We start from the raw sequence: 21,453 nt of genomic DNA, 5'->3' as shown, positions 1-21,453 counted from the left end.
TTAAAAAAAAAAAAAAAAAAAAAAACAACACCTCTGCAGATAAGATTGTTACTCAGGAACTCAAGATCCTGTGCGTTAATATTCTCTCTCCTGCTATGATCCCTGCTATTTTGCATGTCCACATCCCCGAATTTTGGTTCAATCTCTTAACACATGTCCTAAATGATAATACCAATGGATAGAAAAGTTGAGTGTAAACTTACTTTGCCATCTCATAATGCTATCACGTATCACTTTTTCTTTAGAACAGAGGCAGAATTTGCAAGTTAATAGTCATCTATGCAGAAGAGAGAAAGTGATAAATAGTTCTCCCACTCTCTAAAAAGATATCCGTAACATATAGGATTATAAAATCTCTGAAAAGTACCTGCCTGCCTATCCATTTTTGGAAGCTGAAACTTCTTCCTGATGTTGGGCACTTCAGGTCAATGTGCTCCTTCCATCTTTAGCAAAGGTCACTCAGATTCCAGTAGCCAACAGCTTCAACTTTGACATATGCTTTTGTAGCCAAGATGATGTCGAGACATCACAATCCCTCTTTTAAGGAAAATTCACCATGGCCTTAAGATCCTTAAGGCCATGTTTGCCTAAGATCAGGAATTTGAAATTTCACACGGCACTGTCCAATAGAACTTGCAGTAAATGGGCGCCTGGGTGGCTCAGTTGGTTAAGCGACTGCCTTCGTCTCAGGTCATGATCCTGGAGTCCCGGGATCAAGTCCCGCATCGGGCTCCCTGCTCAGCGGGGGGTCTGCTTCTCCCTCTGACCCTCTTCCCTCTCGTGCTCTCTGTCTCTCATTCTCTCTCTCAAATAAAAAAAAAAAAAAAAAAGAACTTGCAGTAAAAACAGCAATGTATAAATATGTACATTGTCCTATTTGGTAACAACTAGCCACATGTAGCTGCTGAGCACTTGAAATTAAATTTTTAATTGATTTCAGTAGCTAAATGTGGCTCATGAATACCATATTGAACAGCATTAGGTTTCAGTATATATTTATATTTGTTGTCACATCAGGCGATAAAAAAATGTTTTTTTTTAAAAATAATGAATGTCACTGTGTAGAGAAGTTGACTGGTATAAATAGTCCAATCATAAAAGGCTCATTTTTGTTTTGGAATACATAGCTAAATTTCCCATCATCTACACTTCTTTAACATTATTCAGTTAGAAAAATGTGATGCCTACAAGGTACTTTTTAGTCTCAAGGTTTAGCTTTAATGTTTTTCCCTCAAGACCTTATAAAACTGCTTTAACTCCCAGTGGAATAACATCTTGTACACTATCATGGGACTTAACCTTATTAAATTACCATGTGTGAAATGCCCGTAACTCAAGTAGTAGCAGATGCAAAATAGAGTAGCGGGAGGAAGAGTGACAGTAATTTTTAACATCTACACCAGCTGGCAAAAACGACAGGTGCTTAATTCCTCAGTCTTTAAAAATAACTTTCGAAAGCCCACGCTGCATAAGCAAATATATTCAAGTTTGTTTTTTTAACTACCTTCAAGTTACCTTCCTGAAAAAATGTAATATACATTTTGGGCTTCAAAGTGTATTTGAAACTTAATGCACAGGAACTTAATTTATTCTCCTCTATGAATAAAATAAACAATTATTATTAAATCGGGGAAATAAAAATTGATGTTTTAGACTTCATGGTAATATTTCTCAAGAAACATTATATTAAAAAGAACATTTAGTATATCTTTTTCTAACTATATTTACGTGTCTCTTTGCATACTGGCAAATAGAACTTAATAGAATGGAGAAAGAATATCTTCCTTAAAATTCTAAGTCCAGTGAAGACAATTAATCTATAGATTTATTTAGCAAACCATGCTATACCCTAAAAGAAAAGAGGAGATTAAACAGCAAGTATCTGGAGTCCAGACTAAAGAGTTATGCTCCTCTAAATTACCAAGATAACTGAAACTAAAGAAGAACAAAATGATAGAGTAATTCAGGCAACGATCTCAATTTTACAGTGTGATGAGTAAGCCCTGGGCACATAGAGATGGACTTGCTGAGAAGTGACAAAGCTCAGACTTTTCAGGGATAGATCTTGAGGTTGCCCAGAACTACTCAAAAAAATAGTAGAAATACTCCTCATCTTCTTGAACTTTTAAAAAACAACAGCACTAAATTCCTTTGTCAGTAATCACATAGGTGGCAAAGAGAAATTCCGGTAGCAGATAAGTTGGGCTTTTCTTTCTATCCTCAAAAAGACAAAGATTATCCTTTCCTATTGTCTTCCTCCAACCCGTGAAGGAGAAAATCAACTCCTCTCATAATATTCATCGTGTAAGGTGACAATAAGTATAACGCTATTAGAGCAGTAGTCAATAATCAATAATGCCTGGTGGTACAATAAAATAAAGTGAATTTAAAAGTGAAAAGCAAAACATATTTGGGGAAAATATTTTTAGACTTAAAAAATATATATTAAAGACTTCACCCATAACTTGTATAAAAATGTACTTAACGGTAATCCTTTGATGACAACTGATGAGGTTCATTTGAACTATACTTCAGCAGCAGAAATTCCAAAGAGCAAACATGGACTTACCCCTGCTTACTTTTCACCCTCATCAGTTAGATGTTCTTAGGAAGAATTCAAGCATGCCATAAAGGACAGGTGCTTTAGAGTCAAGGCTTAGGTGTGAACCCTACCATGACTACTTCTAAAGCAGCAATAGCTGTGTGACCATGGGGCAATTACTTAACCTTAGCAAGTCTCAAGTTTGTCTTCCACAAAATGTCTTTTTTTTTATTTATTTTTTATTGAAATATAATTGACAGTATGGAGGTTCCTCAAAAAGTTGAAAATAGAGCTACCCTACAACGCAGCAATTACACCACTGGGTATTTACCCCAAAGATACAAATGTAGTGATCCGAAGGGGTATGTGCACCCCAATGTTTACAGTAGCAATGTCCACAATAGCCAAACTATGCAAAGAGCCCAGATGTCCATCGACATATGAATGGATAAAGAAGATGTGGTGTGTATATATACAATGGAATATTATGCAGCCATCAAAAAAAAAAAGAAATCTTGTGAGTTGCAATGACGTGGATGGAACTAGAGGGTATTATGCTAAGTGAAATTAGTCAATCAGAGAAAGACAAGTATCATATGATCTCACTGATACGTGGAATTTGAGAAACAAGACAGTGGATCATAGGGGAAGGGAGGGAAAAATGAAACAAGATGAAACCTGAGAGGGAGACAAACCATAAGAGACTTAATCTCAGGAAACAAACTGAGGGTTGCTAGGGTGGTGGGGGATGGGAGGGATGGGGTGGCTGGGTGATGGACACTGGGGAGGGTATATGGTGTGGTAAGCACTGTGAATTGTGTAAGACTGATGAATCACAGACCTGTACCCCTGAAACAAATAATACATCATATGTTAATAAAAAAAATTTTTTTAAAGAAGTATAACTGACATAACATTGTATTAGTTTCAAGTGTACAACATGATTTGGTATTTGTATATATTGTTAAATAATTAGCACACTAAGTTTACTTAATATCCTTTACTTCACATAGTTACAAACTGTTTTTCTTAGGACGAGAACTTTCTTTTTTTTTTTTTAAGACTTTATTTATTTATGAGAGAGTGAGCCAGAAAGCAGGAGCCGGGGCAGAGGCAGACGGAGAGGGAGAAGCAGGCTCCAACCCCAGGACCCTGGGATCATGACCTGAGCCTAAGGCAAAGGCCCAACCGCCTGGGCCACCCAGGCGCCCCAAAATGTCTTTTAAAAGGATTTTGTGAATTAAAATAAATTAAGAATGTGATTTATTTGGCACGTGGCAAGCACTTGAATATTTCTCTTCTTGGTTTCTTTAGTACTATCCCCTGGGTTTATATCAAGTATTGGGTTAAATCTTTAATAACTTCCTATTGCCTAGAGGATAAAATTCCAAGATTATCAAGACACACAAGACCTTTTAGGAACTTTATCAGTTTTGTCTCCTGGTATTTCTTCTTAATTACTCTTCCTCACAATCATGCTGAATGGTACAGTGCGTAAGAGCTCAGACTTAGGTTTCAATCCTTTCTGTCACATCCTAGATGAGTAACTTTGATTATATAGTACATAAAATAGAATACTTAGGAAGCCCTGCTGTGTGAATTAAATGAGGCAACATATAGTGACTATGTAAGAGCTATTTATTATAAAATATATAAAAATGAAATGGTGGTTATTATTATAATTATCACCTCTTAAAACTGTTATGAAAGTTCCTATTTAGAAAAATTATTTTACGTCATCTAAGACTTTGCTCACTTAACAGCTCTTCCATTGACCTTTCCTCATTTCATCCACCCGCAAATACCTACCAATGTGTAGCCCTATAGCACCCGGTATCTATTAGGGTGTGTATAATACAGCAAAATTATTTGTCTGCATTGCAACATACCCGTATCCCCAGAGTGTAAAACAGTGCCTGACACATGGTTGGCACTAAGTATTTTTAAAAGTACGAATAAATAGATGAATAAAACTACCTCTCATGTCTTCCATTCCCTTAACCTTGAAGGTAAAAAACATGTCCTATTGACATTTGTATCCTGAATGTTTAGTTGATTAACAAAACTCAATAGGTACTCAATTCATTAAAAGTTTAGTAAATGTATTAATGAATTAATGAACATAAGAATGTATTAATAAATGAAAATTCCTACAATTATAGATAAGATAACCCTGAAGTATATAACCACCTTCTAGAACCAGAGAGCAAACGGGCGCAAACTCTTTTTGATTGGTAGTGTTTGTCTGGAACACTTTTTTTAACCAAGATTATGTAGCTGTGCCCAAGTTCAATAGGAAAGAATGCTGTGACTGATTAGCATTAAAAGAATTGCTGTGGGCGCCTGGGTGGCTCAACTGTTTAAACATCTGCCTTCGGCTCAGGTCCTGGGATGGAGTCCTGCATCCGGGCTCCCTGCTAAGCAGGGAATCTGCTTCTCCCTCTGCCCCTTCTACCACCACCACCACCACCACCCCCGTCATGCTCTCTCTCTCTCAAAAATAAATAAATAAAATCTTTAAAAAAATTATTAAAAAAAAAATAATAATTGTTGTGAAGTCTTCCGTAAAATAGGCTGGATAAGTAGAGGCATGCATGCCATGAATTTGCTGCTCCTGAGAGTCTAGGGAGTTTTCTTCATCAAATCAGTCCATTTCAATGTCAAATATTATAAGGTCAATACTGAACTGACCACATTTTAAAATTGTTCATTTGGGCCCTGTTCTATCTAGGCACATCAATGAACAAAACATAAAAAATACAGCAGTCCTCATGGATTTACATTCTGTTGGTGGGAAAATTAACCAAATATGTAAATAAATAATATAGGAAGTTAGAAGGCTATAATGCTATAGAGGAATCTAAAGCAGGGAAGAGGGAATGAGGAGCACAAAGGGAAGGGGAAAGCTGGGGACACAAAGACCAGGGAAGACCAGAGAAAGCTGAGAAAAAAACTCAGAATAGGTTAACCCAATGATTTCATGTCTTTAATTCCAAAAAGGGTTTCTTCTCCATTGACAAGTAACCCAAATTACTGCTGTATTTTCCCTTGCCAATATATGAGTGCAGAATATCTGTCAAATTCCTTAAATTGTAACCCCTGAACATCACATGGCAAATAAAACCTACTAGTACTTAATCCAGTAAAATTTGTGCATCTCTGCAGCTGATTTTTGTCTCAATATTCCAAGTTCAAGTTCTATCAGTTTTAGCAAATAAAACACAATAAAACTTTATGCTACAAAATATACACACACACTCAAAAGGTTAAGAAAGAGGTGCTATTGATGGTTATGTAGACAGATATAATAATGAGATTTTTGTTTGTTTGCATGTTATCTTTATGTAGGCATTCCTAACTTTTCATAGCAGGGGTATATTGCTTTTGTGATTGGTAATTAAAAACAAAATAAATGTTTCTTTTAATTTTGAAATCACATAATGGTAGTAGAACTAATGTCAAAAGGAAGACACAGTAACAAAAACACCTTTAAAAGACAGTTTACTTGCAAAAAAGATTGCAAGGAAGTTTAGGTTTTAAAAGGAATGGGTATCCATCTAAAAATTCAGTATTTAATGAAAATTTCCACATAACTACCAAATTACCCAGTTTTCATTTTTTAGTGGTTTATGGTTTAAAAAAAAAAAAAACGCCACCACAACAACAGCAATTTTCTCCCATGATTTCAAAAGACAGGGAGGAAGCCATTTCTGTTAGGAAGTACTTTGCAAGGAGGTTCAAGTTTTCATGTCTTTTGAGAACTATTGCTAAACAAGGGGTTACAGGTTTGTTGGTCTCTTTGCGTAGCTTTTGCTCTCATAATGTGATGTGTTCACCATCTGGGATAAAAGTAAAGTGTCAGACTGCTCTCACGTAAAACCATTTGATTTGCTTTTTGCCTTGGCAGTTAGGAAGCTCAGAACAAACTTAATATATTTTACAATTCTCCCCATATAATGATTTTTTTTCTCTTCTTTACCCCATATGTACCTCAATTTTTACCTTTATTTTTAACTGCCCTATTGAAAGTGCTTTTATTTTAAGCCATATCAATCTGTTTGGAAAGACTGGTGGGATAAACTATAATAACCATATTGATAGACTTCATGGTTTCATCTTTCCAGATATAAACTTTATTTACTATCCATGAAAATCAACTTCCTGCATCAAATAAAAAGATGATAAAATGGCTCATAAGGTTTCTGGACATCAAGCATTTTCTACCAAATAATATTTCAATGAGTAATGTATAACTAAATCAGAAACAGATTTAATTTCCCTTGAAATTCACATGGCTTTAGGCTAAGAGTTTAACACATATTATTTGCTGCGTTTGCTAAACCCAGATAAAAAGAGAATTAGCTGAAGTTTTCTAAACAACCAAAATTCTAATTTTTCCCTGTTCCAACTAAAAAAAAATCAAAATTGACAAGGGTCATAATAATAGAATAGAAATTATAAAGAACCCCCAAGAGAGTAATAATGACAATAAAATGGACTCTCTTACTGTGGGTGTCCTTACTTCAGAAACAAAATTGGCACTTAAAAAGTCCCTTCATAATAACCTATATGTAACCAGGATTGAAATTAAAATCCCATGCCATCTTTCCTTGATTGTGGGACCATCATCTCCTCATGTGTGCTATTTCTCTTTTGAACTATGCTAAGCTTGAATACAAATTTAAAAAATCTGTACCTAGTACAAACTTGTTTCCAGACTTTTAGGTAGGCTTAGAAGTCAATCTTGTCTTTGTGACAAATGTCTGTACTTTATTAGAGAGGTTGTAGAAAACAAGAAACAATGACCCCCATTGACGATATCTTTCCAAAATGGCATCCTCTTAACTCTTAAAGGGAGAGAGATTAAGGATTCATATACATAGGTTTTCTCAATAGTTTTTTCTAATTTCATGACACCGTAAAGCCTGTAACTGATTTTTTTTTCTCTTCCATGATCTATGGGACACATTTGCACCCCACTTCCAGCAACTGAGCCAGGACTCTGCGACAAGAGTTTCTGTGTATGAGTCTTTGAGGTTCAACTTTTATACAACTTACTGTTTTAAATGCTATTCAGTGACATTCTTTAACCACTTCTCATATGCTAAATTAATGGGGTGGGGGTTTGGGGGTTTTTTGTTTTGGTTTGTTTTGGTTTGGTTTGGTTTTAGGTTTTGACCACTCGTCAAATGGCTGTTTCCACTTGTCTCTCTGTGTCATTTCCTACCAACTAACAAGTTTACCCTTGGCCAGCAACACTGTCTGAGTTTGTGCAGTGGACTGCCTGCACCTTTGTCTTTCTGGAATTATTTGGATACTTTTTGCATTTTGTACATATTCTATAAAAATGAGTTCAAAACTGAAAACTCAAAGTGTTTATGATATTGATAAAAAGCATAGGCTCCATAAATTTAATACAAACCAACAAAGATGGAAATTAGTAAGTGCACCAAAGCAGCAAATCAGCCTCAATTCCATACTCATGTGTTGGCTGACTAGATATTTGATTATAAAGTAAAAGAACATGTTGAGGGGCGCCTGGGTGGCTCAGTTGGTTAAGCGACTGCTTTCGGCTCAGGTCATGATCCTGGAGTCCCGGGATCGAATCCCGCGTCGGGCTCCCTGCTCGGCAGGGAGTCTGCTTCTCCCTCTGACCCTCCCCCCTCTCATGTGCTCTCTCTCATTCTCTCTCTCAAATAAATAAATAAAATCTTAAAAAAAAAAAAAAGAACATGTTGAAATACTGGAAACTAGTACAATGCAAACACTGTGACTAAAAGGTAAGGAACATTCCTTTTATTATGTAACTCTTTGGGTCCACGCTTGCAATATGTATAGCGTTTGTACACACTTTATAGTAACTTTATCTCTTTTGATTCACCTATTTTGCTTTTATTTTCCCTGTACCTAGTATTTTTTTTTCTTTGATAGCCTATTCGGTTTACTATACTTGCTTTGATAAGCTTCCTCATCCTTTCTGGAGTGAGGTAGAATTCACAATTATAAATTAAATATTTATTGAATAAATGATGGCTTGCTTACCGTTTTATAAAGTACTAAGGAAAGTTATTTGCATTTGTTTTGCTCTTTGGGCAGGCTGTTGTGTTAAAAGGTTATGGGTTAAAAAGCCAGAAAGATTTAGATATGAAATTACAGGCAAGCTACTTAATCGTGCTGAATTTCTGTTTCCTTTTCTATAAAAACAGGAATAAAACTACCTTCCAAGGAATGGTGAGGATTCCGTGATCTTGTCTGCATTTGGCATACACAGTAATTACTCTGTAAGTGTAAGCTACCGTTCTGATGACCATGTGCGGCTTATGGCTCTATGTTGTAAGTTTTGCTTTATAGGTAATACGCTTTATAGGTAATATAATATACCATATCATATAAATATGACTAGAGGGCAATATATATAACAGCAACCATCTCCAATTTCTCTGGTTAACTTTTCTTTAAATATTTGTGATGAATTCTCCCCAAAAGCTCTCTTTGGATTTGAATATAAAACATTTTAGGGCATGGGGACAGCTGGGTGGCTCAGTCAGTTAAGCACCTGCCTTCGATTCAGGTAGTGATCCCAGGGTCCTGGGATCGAGTCCCACATCAGGCTCCTTACTCAGTGGGGAGCCTGCTTCTCCCTCTGCCTGCCACTCCCCCTGCCTGTGTGCTCTCTCTCTCTCTCTCTGACAAATAAATAAATAAATCTTTAAAAACAAAACATTTTAGGGCATGAACTATTGTGGCTTTTACCTTACTCACCCACATTTAGGGAGTCACCAGGTTGTCTGTCGTCCTGAAGATACATGTTACTATACTGACAGGGATAAAATAATTTTGGAAAGGAAGATATAAGGATTGGCCTCTTAACAAATACTTATAAAGGCATTACAATGACCTATGTGAAAACAGAAAAATTGAAGTTGGTATCTAGAGACTCGGCGTGGTATACAGCAACAGAGCCGAGCTGAGCTTTCAGGAAGAGCAGCGGGCAGCTCTCTGACAATGTCATTGCAATGACCCAAGCCTTTGAAGTGGAGGAGAGTGGATGTGGCATTAGCACGTTTCAAAAAGTAGGATCAAAGCCCTCCTCCTCCAAGGAAACAGTCCCAATTTACTTAATTACTGACACTTATTATCTCACCTTGCAAGCTCTAATTATGTAAAGCAAATGCATTGGTGGTTCTCTTTTAATACTGCTATTTTGGAACAGGACAACCATTAAATAATTTATAACTGGAGATGATCTCTGTTAGGAAGACCCCTCTGGTCCAGTGCACATTGCCTCAGACAGGGGACAAAGTCAACAAATGAAGGGATCATTTTTCACAACTTCCAATTTCCTTGTTCATTTAACTAGACCAGTCATGTTTTGTGTAATGAGATGGAGAAAACTATATTTAGTAGGATTTTTCTTGGGAAGAGTGATGTATATGCTTTTTGCTTTAATATACTGACGGAAAGTAACAGGAATGTTTTTATTGCATAAGAGGGGCTGGAAAATCTATCACAAGTAGAGGATTTGATCCAGGAGGGAAGCCCTTCAACAGAGAGACTCAAGAAGAGTAGTGAGGCTGAATGAAGCTGTCTCCCGCTTGCACCCCAACAAGGCCAGCCCTATCAAAGGCACGGTTATTTTTGGACTATAATTCCTTGTTATCCTACCTCTTTCACAGAAGAAGACGATGATGGCTGTGTAGCGAGGCCGGCGCCTTTATACTGAGGCACGCCATCTCTCTGCAAAATTAATTACTAAACAAATACCAAAAGAACTTTTCTAAGTGATTTTCTCACCTCCCAAAAAGTCATTTTCCTCTTCGTTGAATTTGACCAGTCAGTTAAATTCTAAAGCCTATTATTCGTGCATCACTTATGCAATGAGCCCCCCCATCACCTCCTTGTCAATTTGTACCTGTTCAGCTAGCTTGCTTTTATTAAAGTTATTTATGGGGTGTGGAGGATCATTCCTTCTTATATTAAGAATTAATTATAGGATCAGTTGGATATGGCTTGTACAAAAGTACCAAGCCTATCAGATTTTCGTTCCCAGAAAAGAAAAATACAATATTCCTGTAGGAATGAAACTGGGCCAGATATTTTTTCTAAAATTCTTTCAATGTTTGACCTCAAGCAAAATATTAAGGATGAGCTGCATTAAGGAGTGTATCTCTAATGTTTTATTCGTGTAACCTGAGTTATTCCAGGCTTCTCAGCAGATTGTGGGAACAGATGGGCAGGCAGTAATAGCAAAAACCAGATATCACTAATGTTTCCTCCCCCCTACATTCCCACGTTGTTAAGGCGATACCTCTAAGCTCCTACCCAGGGTACTGCATCACTCTGCCCCCAGCAAGTGCTTCTGGAGGTCCCAGGACTTTTTCACAGATATGCATGCAAGTCCTTCCTGCTGAGCTTCACCACTGTCTTACTGAGCACCTAGTACAAAGCACCATGCAACTTAGCTTGGTGGCATCTACTAAATACTACCAAATCTGTTGTGTACTTGCTATTTTCCACAGGTACCTATTGGGCACCATTCTGTCTGTTGGACACCTACAATTTGCCACTGTGCATCTGCTGCATTTGGCCATGTCTGCTGGGCACCACTATCCCTTGCCCCCACTGAGTCACTGAAGTCTCTTTAATTGTCAATGCAACACAGTTTTCTATTTAGAAGTAGGAGACAATGCCACTCTCCCCTTCTGTTAAGTTCTATTTAAGGGTCCCTACACACTGCTGCTGATATGGTCAATATTCTATAGTGTAAATGAAATTAGTTCCTATTATAACCTCCCCAAATAGGGCCTGTATGGGGGACTGTATAAAAGAATACAATTTGTGCCAAATGAAGAGTCAAGTGGACACTGTTAGAGCAGGCATTTCCGACCAAGCTATTGGTGAGGGACTAGATCTCCTTGCAGGATGAGGAGCCTATTTCTTCCCACAAAGGCTATATTATCTTGCTGAGTTGCTGAGCCTCGTCCTCCTGGGGCTACATCTGACCAAAGGAGGTACCTTTTCCTAGTTTGTACAACAGTGCTACAGGGCAGGCAGTAGCCTAGGGCACATGCATCTATTTATAGTGGGGATGGGGCAAGGAACGAAACCAAGTGAGAGACACCACGCAGTTTCAGAATCACCCTTCCCTCCACCTTCTTAGAACCAAAAATCAATGGCTTTTCTACTTAATCAAATGCATTGTGCACAACTCCATTTTTCTTCCATGACAGATCCCGGAAGGCCCCTGGTTCCTTGTGCAAAGGAGCTTCTGGAAAGGCCTCTCACCTAATTTACCAGATATGATCAGACGTAGATTAGTATCCCTTAGACAGAAGCTACAATCCTACCATCATTAAATAGTCCTGTACGGTGTCTGAATGCTTGATGCACTTTTTCATGAAATCATTTATGAAATAATACTTGATAGTTTGAATAATACCTTGATCCCTAAATGGAAGTAAGAATAAATAATCAATATTGCCAGATATTAGCTACACTTCCAGGGTCCACATTCACCTTGGGCTTGCATTGTTCTGTCCTTAAGATGTGCCAGTCCTCCATATAGGGGTGGCAGCAAGCATAGAGATACGGCCTGTTCCTCCAAAAGTCTTTAAGTAACATTTGCTGACTTGAGAAACACTTTGATTTCATGAAAAGAGAACAAAGTTCAACATCAAAAGACTTGGGTTCTAATTCTAGCATTGCCACTGGTTCTGGCCATGGCCAATTTTCTGAGCCACAAAACGATGGCAAAATCAATTCTGCTTATTTCACATGGTTGTTATGAATACCAAATGAAAATATTTGAGAAACTATAAAAGCACTAGATAAATGTAAATCATTGTTATCATCTGCTATCCACAAGGACTTAGAAAACATTTTATAATGAACAGGCTCTTCATGTAGTGATGCTTACTAAAAGGAGATATTTTTTAAATATACAAATAGAGGAAAAATATATACGTACATATATCTGCTCATTACTGCATCACATTTTCAAGGAGTATTTTACTACAATTAAATTTCAAAGGATAATTATTCCTTTCATTTAAAAATTATTACACAACTTGCTAATGTCAGCAATGTGCATGTGTATAAACAATTCATCTCCCAACTGCATGACACATATGAAAGGGCACCAAAGGGGCAGGGCCAAGCCCTGCGTCCCTGTCAACTGGCTACATGAATTTGAGCAGGGTGGCATGAGTGCAACAATTTAAAGAAACAGAATCAATCAAATACTTGTACGTAGTCTTGCCAACAGATAGAATAATATATTGCCTTAAGAAAGTCTGGGTTCTTTCCTAGGACTTGCTGTAGATATCTTTCTCATTTCTCCTCTAGGTGATTAGAGAAACGAAACAGACAGAAATTATTCTAAAAAGAGGTACTCTGGGGGCGCCTGGGTGGCTCAGTCGTTAAGCGTCTGCCTTCGGCTCAGGTCATGATCCCGGGGTCCTGGGATCGAGCCCCGCATCGGGCTCCCTGCTCTGCGGGAAGCCTGCTTCTCCCTCTCCCACTCCCCCTGCTTGTGTTCCCTCTCTCGCTGTGTCTCTCTCTGTCAAATAAATGAATAAAATCTTTAAAAAAAAAAGAGGTACTCTGGTAGTTGAAAGAGGGTTGAGCAGAGAGGTAGGCTGCTTGTGCATGAGAGGTAGTAACAAAGTACAGTTAATTCCTGAAAAACTAAAACAGAGAGGGCCCGAGAAGAACCAAAGTCAGAGTAAGTGAAAGAGTACTCCTCATTTACTTCTAATGACATTTAAAAAATATTTATCCTAATGGAGTGCCTGGGTGGCTCAGTCAGTTGAGTGTTTGACTGGTGGTTTTGGCTCGGGTCATTATCTCAGGGTCGTGAGGTAGAGCCCCAAGTCCGGCCCCATGTCAGGCTCTGCACCCAGTGCTGATTCGGCTGGAGATTCTCTCCCTCTCCATCTCCCTTTGCTTCCGCCCCTTCCCTGTTCCATTTCTCTCCTCTCTCTCTCTCAAATAAATAAATAAATCTTAAAAGAATATATTTATCTTATGTATTTACTTATGTATAAAATAATTCCTTTTGTTCTTATATGTAAGTCTTTTTGTATTTCTTACATATTAGCTCTGAACTTCCATAGAGTCAAGGCAAAAGGAAAACAATGGACTACATCGCTCTCATCGCCTACTAAAAGGAAGTGTTAACTATTCTTTGGATAAACACAACAGAATTTGTGGAACCCACTTCCAAGAAAAATTACGTCAAGAATATAGGGGGGTGGGAAGCTAGATAATGATGAGCTAATAAGACAAATATGTGGAAAGTATTAAAAGTAATTTTCTAGTCTGTTAAATGTTGAAAAGTCAATCGGAATATCAGTCAACTGTTCGTGTGAAGGCATGAAAATAGAAAAAGGGTCTTTGTGTTACTTTTCAATTAGATGCTATTCTTTTCCCATAACTCACTATTCATTTCTAAGTTATGCATCCACTGATTCCTATGATATTTTTGTTTGTGTGTGTGTGTGTTTCTTTGGAGAACTAGTAGGACTTTTGTAAATTTTTTATTTTTGTGGATTCACCTGAAGTTGCAAATAAATATACAGGAAAGTGCCAAGAATCCTTCATTCTTTCTCCCCCAGTATTGACATCTTGCATACCTACTATACAATGGCAAAACCAGGAAATTGACATCTGTAGTACATTCCACGGAGCATATTCAGATGTCACCAGTTATACGTGTACTCCTTTGTGTGTGTGCGTGTGTGTATGGCTTTATGCAATTTTATCACATGTGTAGCTTTATGTAACTACCACCATAATCAAAATAGAAAACTTTCATAACCACAAAACTTCCTCTTGCTACTCCTTTATAACCACTCACTCATCCCCCCATATCTCCAACCCTCAATCTCTATAATTGTGTTATTTCAAGAATGTCATAAAAATGGAATCATACAAGATTGGCTCTCTTCACTCAGAATAATTTCCTTGAGGTCTATCTTGTTATGTGGATCAAATGGAGTTTAAAATCCAAATGAAGTCATCTTTCTTCAGATGTCTCCTTTGAAAGTCAGTCCATGTAATTATAAATGTTTATCCTCATTTGGTAGAAAAAAATTTCCTTTTAGATGAGGCAACTATTTTTCAGATGTGATCCTATTATTTCTGTCTTATTTTAAGTAATACTGTTCTTTATCTATTCAGATAATTATGCTCAGAACATCTGACTAGCTACAAAAAAAATCTTATTCTTACACAAGCTTTCTAGATCAATTGGTTCAATGTCTTACATTACAGTTTATTAGGGTATTCAACTAAACTTTCTATTGCCAAAAATCTGTGCTTCATAAGAAAAATAGAGGTTACTTCACAAACATTTCATCTGAAGTTAATGTAGCAATGATGGACAGCGACATTCTTAAAACAGTTTGTGGTAGAATGAACTGTTAATCTCTTAAAAGAAAATGCATTTGAGGAGGGTGAGAAAGTATATCCTCAATCTCTTTAAGCTCCCTTCATCTTTGCTCTAACCAAAATTTGACCTTCCCCTGAGAACTCGATTTCCCTGCAAGTAGTATCTATTTTTTTTCCACACTGAATCACCGATACAAGGTCTACAGATGGGGTGAGCCACTTCCAGAACATTCTCTCTCTACCCTAGAACACTCCGGCTTTTAAGTTCTTGTTATCAAGCCATGTCAGCTGCTGTCTCTCCTTGCTTAGTCATCTACAGATCCCTAGGTCACTCCCTATCACAAGTATTGACGATTCATATATCCATTCAAACGATCCTTCTAACAATTTGACCTCACAGTATCATGGTCCTTTCCATGCCAAAGATCTTGTCCTCTAACCCTGTCTCAGCCACCTACTCATGCCAATCACTTACACACCCTCCAAAATCTCACATTCCAACTTCCTAGCACTCCCTAACTTTCTACCTCACCCTCTTTGGTAGCTTGACCCCAACAACTCCACAATCCACAGATGATATTTCCATTTGATTTTTCCATTGTCTCTCACCCTTTCATGTCATCACTTCACACTTCATCTGGCTTAGCTTCCATGATCTATATTTTTTTAAAGATTTTTATTTTAAAGAGAGAGAGCACACACACATGAGCAAGAGCAGAGGGAGGGGCAGAGGGAGAGGGGCAGAGAGAATCTTCAAGCAGATTCCCCACTGAGTGCAGATCCCAACGTGGGGCTCAATCCCAGGATCCTGAGATCATGACACTCAACCAGCTGAGCCACCCAGGTGCCCCTCCATGATTTAGAATTATAATTACACCTCTGCAGACCTCTTTAATTTCCACACTCTTTTTGTTGTCTATAGTACTCACATGGCCAAACCTCAACCTTGGTGAAATACATCACTCAGCCTACTTTGTGACACCTTGCACAGTTGAGAGTGGCTGGAAAAACAGCGTGGTGACTGGGCTCGATTTAAATTCATACCTATATGCCCTTGGTTTAGCAAAACTATTACATTTCCCTCAGACATTTACTTTCTCACTCTTCTAAATGATTGTTTCACACTTTTTCCTCTCCTCTCAAATCTGGAACACTTCCTACCTCATCTCACTCTCAGAGGATGCCCTTGCTTCCTATTTCACTGACAGAATAGAATAAACCAGAAGAGAGCTTCCAGAAGCTCTCCCCTCCTTTCTACCAGCCTACATGCATCTGTGCCCATACACTCTGCCTTCTCTCCAGTTACTATGGAAAAGCTCGCTGTGGCCCCCTTATTCACTTGTACATGGATTCCATCTCCTCTTGGCTCCTCAAGGACATAGCTTCTACAATCCCTCCACAACTGGCATTATTAATATTCACTCTCTACTTGATCATTTCCATCAATATACACACTTGTATACTCTCCCATGTTTTGTTTTGTTGTTGTTGTTTTAAGATTTTATTTATTTATTTTATTTATTTTATTTAATTATTAAATGAGAGAGAGAACATGAGTGGGGGCGGGGGCGCGGCGGCAGTGGGAGAGGGAGAAGCAGACTCCCCACTGAGCAGGGAGCCTGATGTAGGGCTCGATCCCAGAACCCCGGGATCATGACCTGAACCGAAGGCAGACGCTTAACCAACTGAGCCACCCAGGCACCCGCAATATCGCCCATGTTTTAAAAAACCCTCTTGATCCCACTCTCCCCTCCAGCTCTTACCCCACTCTCTGCTGCCCTTTACAAAGAAACTTACAAAACATTGTTTCCACTCATTGTCTTTAATTTCTCACCTTTAATTCCCCCTTCTGAACCCACTATGCTCTTACTCCCACCACCCCACCAAAACTGCTCTGATCAAAGAAACAATTTACCCTCACTTCATAATTGAATTCTCAGTCCTAAATTTAATTGATGGATCAGTTGCATTTGTCAAAATTATAATTCCTCTTCCTTGATACACTTATTTCAGGACTCTGCATGCTTATGGTTTTCCTTCTAGCTCCTAAAAGTTCACATGTTCTCATAATCTTAGTCATTGGTTTTTCTTCACTCACCTCCTAGGGGATCCCATTTAGTCTTATAACTTTAAATACCATCTATATGCTAATAATTCCCAAATTGATTCTCCAGGCCAGTTCTCTCCCCTGAACTCCAGGCTCATATATCTAAGTTCTGGTCAACCTCTTCATGTGCATGTTTCACAGTTACCTCAAACATGACATATCCAAAAATCAAATTCTGATTTCCCCCTCCAAAGCCTCTTCCTCACACAGTATTCCCCATCTCAGTGAAAAACCCTGGAATCACCCTTGATTGGTCTTTTTCTCTCACTTGTCGCATCCAATCTATTAACAAATCTCGTCAACTCTACCTTCAGAACAGACTCAAATTCTGACCTCTTCTCATACCACCTTTAATGCTAGCACCCTGGTTTTCAAGCTACCATAACTCAACTGGATTATAGCAATTGCTTCTGAATTCCTCTACCAACATCCATTCTTACCCATCTTATAATCTGTTCTCCACAACACAGCCACAATCATCTTTTTTTTTTTTAATATAAGTGAAATTATCTCACCTCCTGCTTAAAGCTCTCCAATCCATTTCCAGCTAACTTGGAGTAAAAGCCAATGACCTTACAAATACCTTGTGTCCCACTTCATCCCTTAATCATTGTCCTTTTTTCTCATTCTCTTCTTGCTATTCCAGTCCCCATGCTGTTTCCTGAACATGGTACGTACATAGGGTCTTTACATCTGTTATTCCCCTACCTGGACAGCTCTTTACTAGTTACATTCTTGGCTCACTACCTTACTTCCCCTGAATCTCAGCTCAGATGAACCTTATCCCCAACCTTGACCACCTATCCTTTTTGTTTTGCTTCATTTATCCCTTTAAATCTCACCATCTTCAGATATACCATCATTTGTTTATTCTTTCAGCACCTCCCTCCCCCAGCAGAATTTAAGCTTCCTAAGGGCAGGGACTGTATTCAGCACTTTGAACAGTGCCTAGCACAAAGTGTATGGTCACTACTTACTGAAAAATATTTGTTGTTTATTTATGGTACAAAAAATATAATAGCCATCCAGGTTATCTTTAAATATAAAAGAAATGTGTTTTATTGGTCTTTTGAGTTAGAATTTGTTTGAATTTTAAGGAATTTTAAAAGAAATTTTAAGAGTTAAAAGTTGTAAGATTTTTCAGGTGGCTGGGTGGCTCAGTCAGTTAAGCATCTGCCTTAAGCTCAGGTCATGTTCCCAGGGTCCTGGAATCAAGCCCTACATCGGGCTCCTTGCTCGGCAAGGAGTCTGCTTCTCCTTCTCCCTTTTCTCTTCCCCCTCCTTGTACTCACACATGCTCACTCTCTCTCAAATAAATAAATAAAATCTTTTTTTAAAAAGTAAGATTTTTAAATCATATTCATTGACGTTCAAGGGAATTTATTTGGGCATTATCCTCAACACAAAGAACTAGAGGAAAGATACTTATATCACAGATTAATTTTTTTAGTTTATTATGAAACAATTTCAAGCCTACAGAAAAGTTGCAAGAATAGTACAAAGAACTCCCATGTATACTTCAATATATTTGTACTCACTAACATTTTTCTACATTTACTTTATCATTCTCTCTCATTCACACACACAAGGGACTAAGTTGCCGCTATCATATTCCTTTATTCCTGAACACTTCAATGTACATACCGGCTTCTCAATACCTACTAATTTCAAGTGGAAATAATAAGTAAACTAAAAATTACACTAATTGACTACATGGAACATTACAAGCCCACAGTGCAATTCTTTCTAACTTTATGAATTCAGATTATTAAAATAAAACATATACTGCATTATTGTGACTCAATTTCTTCATGAGCAATGTACGTTCTTTACTTTATTCCTCTTATTAAAAAGTATAGAGGGACACCTGGGTGGCTCAGTTGTTGGGCGTCTGTCTTCGGCTCGGGTCGTGATCCCAGGGTCCTAGGAGTGAGCCCCGCATCGGGCTCCCTACTCAGTGGGAGGCCTGCTTCTCCCTCTCCCACTCCCCCTGCTGTGTTCCCTCTCACTGTGTCTCTCTCTGTCAAATAAATAAATAACATCTTTAAAAAAAAAAAAAGTATAGAAATACCTAATAATATGAACTAACTTAATGAGCTTGAGCAATAAAAGGACATGTCCTGTAGAAAATACTTGAATTGGAGCTGTTAGTCTTATATATTCATATTGCTACCAGAAAAATAAGTACAGATAGTATATTTTGGAAGCAATAGGGGGTGAGCACAAAGTTCTAGGGGAAAAAAACAAACAAACAATAACAGCAATCCTTATAGGAATTTCCAAGTAGAGGAAATTATGTTGTGCAGAGGCAAAGGGGATCAGAAAGAAGGAAGCATTTGAGCTGAACTGAGTGGCTTGGGTTCCAATAAATAAGAAAAGGAGAGGAGGCCACATCTCACAGAACACATAGCAAGAACAAGGGCCCAGACACCTGCACCCCAGTGTTTATAGCAGCAATGTCCACAATGGCCAAACTATGGAAAGAGCCCAGGTATCCATCGACAGATGAATGGATAAAGAAGATGTGGTAAATATATACAGTGGAATACTACTCAGCCATCAAAAAATGAAATCTTGCCATTTGCAATGACGCAGATGGAACTAGTGGGTATTGTGCTAAGTGAAATAAGTTAATCAGAGAAAGACAATTATCATATGATCTCACTCATATGTGGAATTTAAGAAACAAAACAGAGGGGGTGCCTGGGTGGCTCAGTCGTTAAGCGTCTGCCTTCGGCTCGGGTCATGGTCTCAGGGTCCTGGGATCGAGCCCCGCATCGGGCTCCCTGCTCAGCGGGGAGCCTGCTTCTCCCTCTCCCGCTCCCCCTGCTTGTGTTCCCTCTCTCACTATGTCTCTCTCTGTCAAATAAATAAATAAAATCTTTAAAAAAAAAAAAGAAACAAAAAAGAGGATCATAGGGAAAAGAGGAAAAAATAAACCAAGACGAAGTCAGAGAGGGAGACAAACCATAAGAGACTCTTAATCATAGGAAACAAGCTGAGGGTTGCTGGAGGGGAGGGGGTGGGGGGATGGGGTAACTGGGTGATGGACATTAAGGAGGGCACATGAAGTAATGAGAACTGGGTGTTATATACAACTGATGAATCACTGACTTCTACCTCTGAAACTAGTAATACATTATATGTTAATTAATTGAATTTAAATTAAAAAATAAAATCAAAAGAATAAAAAGAATAAACTACCCAAGAGAAAAGAAAAAAAAAAGAACAAGGGCCAAGAGGTTAAAAAAAAAAAAAAAAAAAGGTGAAATGTGTACCCAGGGAGCAGCGAAGAGACCAGTCTGATTGGAACAGGTGTGTACTGAAAAAGAGCAACACAAGAAAATGAGGACAATGGAGGTGGGGCCTTACTGAAGACCCCACATATTGGCCTATGGGTTCTGAACCCACTGAAAGTATTAGAGTAGAGAAGTGAAATGAAAACCACTGAAGGTATTCAAACAGGAACATAAAATGCTCAGAGTGGGGCTCTAGGAATATTTTTAGAACAAGAAGACACTGAAAAGCAATTCGGAGAGTACCACAATGATCCAGCTATACCAGAGCCATTGGGAAGGCAAAGTATTAGAGACTTGATCAAACGAATGAGAAGAAATCAGTTATTATTTTAACCTCTTAGGCCTAGATATCTAAAAAATAGTTAACAGTATTGTAATAAATGAGGAACCTCCTTAGAGGAGGTTTCTCTTTATGAGAAAGGAGAGCATATCATCTTTGTTCAACAATGTATGTATCCCTTGTGGCTAGTATACATGGTACCTGGTGATCATTCAGTCCATATGTGTCCAAAAGGTGAACAGATTAATTTAGGAGAATAATTAAAAGATAACTTTAGGACAAAATAAATTTTTGAGAGCATGTAGAAATAACCACCAATTAGAAATAAAGAACTGAATCTTGGGAGTTTGTCAAACTGAATTGATCTAAAGCTCACTGGATGTTTTTAAATATGCTTAGCTCTAGGGATTAAAAAAAATAATAAGGGCGCCTGGGTGGCTCAGTTGGTTAAGCGACTGCCTTCGGCTCAGGTCATGGTCCCGGAGTCCTGGGATCAAGTCCCACATCGGGCTCCCGGCTCAGCGGGGAGCCTGCTTCTCCCTCTGACCCTCTCCCCTCTCATGCTGTTTCTCTCTCTCTCTCAAATAAATAAATAAATAAAATCTTAAAAAAAAAAAATAAGATACTGTTTCCCACCTTCAATACGTTAATGGTTTAATAGATTAGAAATCCAAATTTTAGATTGTTTTCCTAGATAGGAGTAATCATTTGATCAGATATTCAAGGAAAGGAATGCACAGAAAAAAGACAGAAGTTTTTGGGTTTTTTTTTAAGACTTTCTTCTTTTTTTTTTAAGATTTTATTTATTTGACAGAGAGAAACATAGCGAGAGCAG

The 21,453-nt window shown here is 38.1% G+C and overlaps 1 protein-coding gene across 1 annotated transcript in view; it reads right to left on the bottom strand.

The window, feature by feature from the left end:
• Window positions 1-21,453, bottom strand: part of CPS1 (carbamoyl-phosphate synthase 1) — a 355,746-nt gene that overhangs the window by 299,378 nt on the left and 34,915 nt on the right. The window lies entirely within an intron of this gene.

The sequence above is a fragment of the Mirounga angustirostris genome, unplaced genomic scaffold, assembly GCF_029215605.1.
Source record: "Mirounga angustirostris isolate CCGP_5_RB_7025 unplaced genomic scaffold, mMirAng1.0.hap1 SCAF_3, whole genome shotgun sequence".
NCBI lineage: Eukaryota > Metazoa > Chordata > Mammalia > Carnivora > Phocidae > Mirounga > Mirounga angustirostris.
Note: the sequence above shows the minus strand (reverse complement) of the source record. Positions and strands in the feature narration are given on the sequence as shown.